The 8499-nt window shown below is 38.8% G+C and overlaps 1 protein-coding gene across 1 annotated transcript in view; it reads left to right on the top strand.

The window, feature by feature from the left end:
- MOB4 (MOB family member 4, phocein) overlaps positions 1-1854 on the top strand; it is a 35453-nt gene extending 33599 nt beyond the window's left edge. Inside the window, exon 10 of the mRNA XM_077154576.1 lies at positions 42-1854. The gene's annotated coding sequence lies outside the window, so the exon portion shown is untranslated. The remainder of the gene's footprint in view (positions 1-41) is intronic.
- The last annotated feature ends 6645 nt before the right edge of the window (positions 1855-8499 follow it).

An 8499-nucleotide genomic window follows, 5' to 3' on the forward strand; every position in this document is an offset into this window, starting at 1 on the left:
GTGAAGTTGGTTATTGATTTGTGATATTTTTTCTTTTTTAGTGTAGGTGTTTAGAGCTGTAAGTTTCCCTTGGAGCATTCCCTTTGCTGCATCCATTAAGATTTGGTATGTTCTGTTTTTGTTTTCATTCATCTCAAGATATTTCATAATTTCCCTTGTGAATTCTTCTTTGGCCCTTTGGCCTAATACACTGTTTAGCAGTGTATTAATTTCATATATGTGTAAATTTTCCAGTTTTCCTTCTGTTATTAACTGCTAACTTTATTCCTTTGTGGTCTGAGTCAATAACTTAGCATAATTTCATTATTCTTTAATTAATTAAGATTTGATTTGTGGCTCAAGACATTGTCTTTCCTACAAAATGTTCCATATGTACTTGAGAAGAGTGCATACTCTGCTTTTGTTGAGTGGCGTGTTCTATTTATGTCCATTAGGTCTAATTTGTTAATAGTATTTTTCAAGTTCTCTATTTCCTTATTGATCTTTTGTTTAGATATTCTATCAATTACTGAAAGAGCTGTATTGAAGTCACCAACTATCATACAACTATTTCTCCCTTTAATTCTGTCAGTTTTTGTTTCCTGTTATTTTGGGAACTCTGTTGTGAGATGCATATAGATTTATAATCATTTTGCCATTTTTTGCTGCATTGAATCTTTTTTCAATATGTTATCCTTCTTTGTCTCTTATAATATTTATTGACTTGAACTCTATTTTGTGGTACAATAATACAGCCACTCCAGCTCTGTTTTGATTTTTGTTTCCTTGGAATATCTGTTTTTACCCTTTTACTTGCATTCTCTTTGTGTCTTTTTATCTAAAGTGAGTCTCTTGTAGATAGCATATAGAAGGATCATACTTTTTATCCAATCTGCCAATCTCTATCTTTTAATATGGGAATATAATCCATTGTCATTTAAGGTAATAACTGAAAAAGGATTGACTTCTGCCATTCAGCCACTTTTTTTTTTCTTTATGTCTTGGATGCTTTTTGTTCCTCAGTTACTTCAGTACAGCCTTTGAAAGAAAAATTTAGTTGCTTTTCTGTTGTGTACTATTTTGATACCCTTCTTCTTTCCTTTTCTTTATATTTTTTAGTTATTTTCTTAATGGTTATCTTTGTAAGTACAATTAACCCTTAAACTAATACGAGCCTAGCTCAACTAGTACCAACCTAACTCCAATAGTATACAAACTTTCTTATACGTCCATCTCTCCCCCTTTACATTGTTAGTGTCTCAAATTACATCTTTATGCATCGTATGTTCTTTAAAATAAATTTTAAATGTTATTTTGTACATTTGCTTAAGTCATATGGGGCAAGGGGAGAAGTTATAAATAAAAAATACCACTTGTGGGATTAGGCCAAGATGGCAGCTTAGCAAGGAGTGGGATTTAGTTCGTCCTCCAGAACAGCTACTAAATAACCAGGAACAGTACAGTGTGGCATAATTTTATTCTTGGCCTGATGGCTTAGTCTTTTTCATTCCCTCCCTCGCCATTTTGGCACATCCGGTTCTTCTAGACCTCTGAATTACAAGCCTCACCCGGCGACTAGTGACGCAGTCTTGTCTCTCTACCCCTGTTGGCCTCCTCCTTATCCCTCCACCCGCCCAACATCCGCTGCTACAAGCACACTCAAAAACAACATCTCCCTGGTGCCTACAGACGTCACAGTCACCCCATTCGTCCTCCCTGTGTGATTGGCTACCCTCCCCTGGAGTCCACGCCCTAACTCCACCTCTCCTCAAACTGTATATAGTCCGGGGCTCACCGAGCCTCGAGGTCTTTAGCTACTGGCGGCCCTGGCATAAGCTTCTACCAACAATAAAGCTACCTTGCTTCATGCCTTAATTGACTTGGCCTCCAGTCCTTCAGACCCGCAGTGGTCCCCTGCGCGCGCGCCTCCGACCCAGACCCTCGAGCTCGAGCCCCCTCTGCGCCTGGCGGTTCTACTCCGTGGACCCCCTCGGCAGGAGGAGTGGACCCTCGCTAGCCTAGCGGGACCGGACTCGGCGGAGTCCCACCTCTCCCCGCAGTACAGAACAACTCCTGGGGCCACATCAGTGACAGGACACACAGCATATCCCAGTCTGGACCAGCTGGACCAGCTGCGAGCCCCCCACAGAAACGTGAGTTCCCCAAGCCCCATTGGCTGCTGCACCTCCCCCACAGGCTGCTTCTCAGAGGGAAAAGGAAAGAGACTTTACCAGCAGCACGGGCTAAGTGCACAAAGCTTCAAGTGTGGAATTAATTAATAAATTCTGACTACCAAACATAGGCCCCCAGCTTAGGTGAACCTGGTCAAAGTGGAGGTTGCTCATTTTTGCCCTGGTGCCAAGGGGGCAGGGCTGACGGAAAAAGAAAACAAAAGAAACAGAAGTTTTTGTGGCTGTGTTTCTACAAAGACTTGACTGCCTTTGGATATAGTGGCAGGGCTTCTCAGGCTGCAACTGCTCCAGGCATATAGGCAGAAACAAGCTCGTTTGAGAACTTGTCTGGAGTCTGTGCTTTCCCAAGGGGAGGGGTAAAGCCCAACTCAGGTGGAATCCCTCCCTCCAGGAATTCAGACACCAGGGCTTGGTAATTTGAAGCCATTAAAACCAGCCTACAACCTCTCCTCTGTCTCCACTATGCCAGTAGGGAGAGTCTACCAAAGTTAAAGGTACCACATTACCTTATGCTGGTAGGACATGCAGGCAGACAAGCACCACATACTGGGCAGGATAAGAAAAACAGAGTCCAGAGATATCACAGGAAAGTCTTTCAACCTGCTGGGTCTCACTCTCAGGGAAAACTGACACAGGAGACTGTTTCTTCCTGACAGGAGACCAGTTTGGTCTGGGAAAATCCAGCTGGGGTCTATAATACCTAAGTAGACACTCCTAAGGGGGGGTGGGGGTGGGGGTGGGAGTCACAATACAGGCAGGGTAAGAAACAAGAAAACAAGAACTGAAAAACTCTCCTCTGTTGAACAAAACCTAAGCTAGTGGTCCAGAAAAAGCTGAACTGAATGTCAAAAAACAGACAGCCAACAAATTCATTCAGCAAGAAAACTAGATAAAAGAAGTGAAAGCAATCTCCAGAATAAACTAATGAAGGTAATTAAATGCCTAGACGCCAGCAAAAATAACAAATCACACTAGGAAAATTGAAGATATGGCCCAGTCAAAGGAACAAATAAACAATTCAAATGACATACAGGAGCTGAAACAATTAATTCAGAGTGTACGAACAGACATGGAAAACCTCATCAAAAATCAAATCAATGAATTGAGGGATGATATAAAAAAGGCAAGGAATAAACAAAAAGAAGAAATCAAAAGTGAAAAAACAAATCACAGAACTTATGGAAAAGAAAGGCACAGTAGAAGAGAAGAAAAAAACAATGGAAACCTACAATGTTAGATTTAGAGAGGCATAAGATAGGATTAGTGAACTGAAGGACAGAACATCTGAAATACAACAAGCAAAAGAAAATATAGGGAAAAAATGGAAAAATATGAGCAGGACTCAGGGAATTGAATGATAATATGAAGCATGTGAATATATGTGTTGTGGGTGTCCCAGAGGAAAAGAGAAGGGAAAAGGAGGAGAAAAAGCAGTGGAGGAAATTATCACTGGAAATTTCCCAGTCTTATGAAAGACTTAAAATTACGGATCCAAGAAGTGCAGCATACCCCAAAGAGAATAGATCCAAATAGACGTACTCCGAGATACTTACTAATCAGAATATCAGAGTCAAAGAGAAAGAGAGAATCTTGAAAGCAACAAGAGAAAAGCAATCTATCACGTACAAGGGAAGCTCAATAAGACTGTGTAGATTTCTCAGTAGAAACCATGGAGGTGAGAAGACAGTGGGATGATATATTTAAATTACTGAAAGAGAAAAACTGCCAACCAAGAATTCTATATGCAGCAAAATTGTTCTTCAAAAATGAGGAAGAAATTAAAACATTTTCAGACAAAAAATCACTGAGAGAATTTGTGACCAAGAGACCGGCTCTGGAAGAAATTACTAAAGGGACCACTAGAGGCAGATACAAAAAGACAGGAGAGAGAGGTGTGGAGAAGACGACCTCAACAGTCCAATCACAAGGAAAGAAATTGAATCAGTCATTAAGAAGCTCCCCAAAAAGAAAAGTCCAGGACCAAGTGGCTTCACATGTGAATTCTACAAAACATTCCAGAAAGAATTAGTAACAATCTGCTCAAACTCTTCAAGAAAATTGAAGAGGAGGGAAAGCTACCTAACTCATTCTATGAAGGCAACATCACCCTCAGACCAAAGCCAGACAAAGATTTACAAAAAAAGAAAACTACAGGCCAATCTCTCTAATGAATATGGATACAAAAATCCTCAACAAAATTCTAGCAAATCAAATCCAGCAACACATTAAAATAATTAAACATCATGACCAAGTGTAGGATTCATCCCAGGTATGTAAGGATGGTTCAACCTAAGAAAATCAATTAATGTAATACACCATATCAACAAATCAAAGCAGAAAAACCACATGATCATCTCAATTGATGTAGAAAAGGCATTGACAAAATTCAACATCCTTTCCTGTTGAAAACACTTCAAAGGATAGGAATAGAAGGGAACTTACTCAAAATGATAAAGGGAATATATGAAAAACCCACAGCTAACATCATCCTCAATGGGGAAAAACTGAAAACTTTCCCCCTAGGTTCAGGAACAAGGCAAGGATGTCCACTATCACCACTGTTATTCAACATTGTGTTGGAAGTTTTAACCAGAGCAATTAGACAAGAAAAAGAAATACAAGGCATCAAAATTGGAAAGGAAGAAGTAAAATTCTCACCGTTTGCAGGCGATATGATACTATATGTCGAAAACCCCGAAAAATCCACAGCAAAACTACTAGAGGTAATAAATGAGTACAGCAAAGTGGCAGGTTACAAGATCAACACTCAAAAATCTGTAGTGTTTCTATACAGTAGTAATGAACAATCTGAGGGGGAAATCAAGAAAAGAATTCCATTTACAATTGCAACCAACAGAATAAAATATTTAGGAATAAATTTAAGTAAAGAGACAAAAGACCTATACAAAGAAAACCAGAAGTAATTGTTTTAAAAAAATCATGGAAAACCTAAATAGATGGAAGGTCATACCGTGTTCATGGATTTGAAGACTAAATATAGTTAAGATGTCAATTCTACCTAAATTGATTTATAGATTCAATGCAATACCAATTAAAATCCCAAAAACTTACTTTTCAGAAATAGTAAAACCAATAACCAAATTTATCTGGAAGGGAGGATGCCCCGAATAGCTAAAAATATCCTGAGGAAAAAAAATGAAGTTGGAGGTCTCATGCTACCTGACTTTAATGCCTTTATGAAGCCACGGTGGTCAAAACAGCATCGTACTGGCATAAAGGTAGATATACTGAACAATAGAATGGAATAGAGAGTTTAGATATAGACCCGCTCATCTATGGACAATTGATCTTTGATAACGCAGTCAAGCCAACTCACCTGGGACAGAACAGTGTCTTCAATAAATGGTGCCTAGAGAACTGGATATCCATATGCAAAAAAATGGAAGAGGACCCATATCTCACACACTATACAAAAATTTACTCAAAATTGAACAAAGACCTAAACATTAGATCTAAAACCATAAAACTGTTAGAAGAAAATGTAGGAAAATATCTTATAAATCTTATACTAGGAGTTGGGTTCCTAGACCTTATACCCAAAGCAAGAGCATGGAAGAAATAAATAAATAAATGGGAACTCCTCAAAATTAAACACACTTTATGCATCAAAGATCTCTCTCAAGAAAGTAAAAAGACAGCCTACACAATGGGAGAAAATATTTGGAAACAATATATTAGATAAAGGTCTAGTATCCAGAATTTTTAAAGATATTATTCAACAAAAAGACAGCCAACCCAATTACAAAATGGGAAAATGATTTGAACAGACACTTCTCAGAAGAGGAAATACAAATGGCCAAAAAGTACATGAAGAGATGCTCAACTCCCCTGGCCATTAGAGAAATGCAAATCAAAACCACAATGTGATATCATCTCACACCCACCAGAATGACCATTATCAATAAATCAGAAAACAAGAAGTGCTGGAGAGGATGTGGAGAAAGAGGCACACTTATCCACTGTTGGTGGGAACGACAAATAGTACAACCACTGTGGAAGGCAGCTTGGCGGTTCCTCAAAAAGCTGAATGTAGAATTGCCATATGACCTGGCAATACCATTGCTAGGTATCTACTCAGAGGACACAAGGGCAAGGACACAAATGGACATTTGCACACCAATGTTTATAGCAGCATTATTATTATTTACAATTGCAAAGAGATGGAAATAGCCAAAATGTCCATCAACAGATGAGTGGCTAAACAAACTGTGGTATATATATATGATAGAATATTATGCAGCTGTAAGACAGAATAAAGTTATGAAGTATGTAACAACATGGATGGACCTTGAGGACATATAATGAGTGAGATTAGCCAAAAACAAAAGTGTAAATACTGTATGGTCTCACTGATATGAACTGACATTAGTGAATAAACTTGGAATATTTCGTTGGTAACAGAGACCATCAGGACATAGAAATAGGGTAAGATATTGGGTAACTGGAGCTGAAGGGATACAGATTGTGCAACAGGACTGAATATAAAAACTCAGAAATGGACAGCACAACACTACCTAACTGTAATACAACTGCTAAAACACTGAAGCTGAATGTGAGAATGATAGAGGGAGGAGGGCTGAGGGCACAAACGAAATCAGAAAGAGAGATAGACAATAAAGACTGAGATGGTATAATTAGGAATGCCTAGAGTGTATGATGATAGTGACTAAATGTACAGATTTTAAAAATGTTTTTGCATGAGGAAGAACAAAGGAATGTCATTACTGCAGGATACTGAGAATAGATAGTAATTAATATTTTAAAATTTCAACTTGCGTGTGAGACTAAAGCAAAAAATGTTTATTTGGTACAAAATTTATATATATATATATATTTTTTTTTTTGTGGTCTCTCCATTTCTCAACTGAACAGTATTCTTTATACAATTTTAACATGGTTTCAAGAGCAGAAGTGAGAAACATTACTGAAAAGACTTCGGGGTGTAAAAATATCACTTTTAGGGATGGCTGGGTGATTTTTTTTTTTTAAACAGAAGTGTTTTTAAAAAGTTTTCGGGTTCATAGTGTTTATCAAATTTTGTTTAATGACAGGATTACAATCCAGCCGCGGATTTTGTTTTATTTCATAGGGATGTGTTATTATAGCCTAAATTCCATGGCGCTGTAGCAGGGTCCTCAAACTCAAGCATCAGTTTCCCTGGAGGCTTAAAACAGATTGGAGGCCCCATCCCCAGAGTTTCTGATAAAGTGGCTTGAGAATTCACATTTCAAACCAGTCCTCAGTGGTCCCACAACCATACTTGTACAGAGGAAACAGAAGTCTACCTGCTGCCCAGGACTCTAAACTTCTGGCGCTGGGCCTCTGTCCTTTCTCACGGAGGAAGCACCGTCTGCAAATCGCCCAGGCATTTACAAAATTCTAATCCTTTGATCTTACTTTTTCAGTTTGTACCTTCTCTTTGTTTAAAATTAACAATGCTATTGGCTCATTTTATCCTTGGGGGGAATAAACACCATGGTTTATTCCTACTGAGTTTTGCCATATTTTAAATGCATTCCTGAAATACACTAATTTCTGATTTTAAGTGAGCCCTACCTAGTAAAAGCATATTTTCATTTATGAAAACTGAATCCATAATTATTTATGGCTTGGTTTCTTTGGCCCTTTCCTGGACACTGAAGTCCGTTTCTTGAGAGGTGAGCCCAGTTCAGGTGAGTTAGGAAGTCATCATGTGACACTTAAAGGGGGTTTCAAAAACGTATTCATGGGACACCTGGCTGTCCTCTCCTCACCCCGAACAGATGATAGGGCACCAGATATTCTATTTCCTGAGGAATAAGAGGCCTGTCTCCCCCAGAACAGAACCAGACTGTGGAGTTGCAACTGCCATTCAGAAGCAGGGTCTCAGCTAAAATCTCAAAATTTATATTTTGACCAGTGCATTTCCTAATATAACTTATGTAGATAGCTTGACTGAACACCATAAGTACATGGAACCTTGTGTAGGACATGAGCTTTGTTGGTTTGTCCAGAGTGATGCCCCGATAAATCCCAGAGAGATTTGAACGGTGAATAAAAAAGTATTTGCAAAGTTCCCTTCGGGGAATGTGAGAACGGGAAAATTCAACTTCCCCAAGTTGAATTCTTGATATTCTCACAAGCAGTGTGGATAACCAAAGCTATAGGCTGAGCCCGAAGTCTTGTGGTTTGTTCATATGAAACTTAACCCACAAAGGATAGGTCAAGCCTACTTAAAATTTAGGCCTAAGAGTCACCCCCAAGAGAGCCTCTTTTGTTGCTCAGATGTGGCCTCTCTTTCCAGCCAACACAACAAGCAAACTCACTA

The sequence above is a fragment of the Tamandua tetradactyla genome, chromosome 3 (assembly GCF_023851605.1).
Source record: "Tamandua tetradactyla isolate mTamTet1 chromosome 3, mTamTet1.pri, whole genome shotgun sequence".
NCBI lineage: Eukaryota > Metazoa > Chordata > Mammalia > Pilosa > Myrmecophagidae > Tamandua > Tamandua tetradactyla.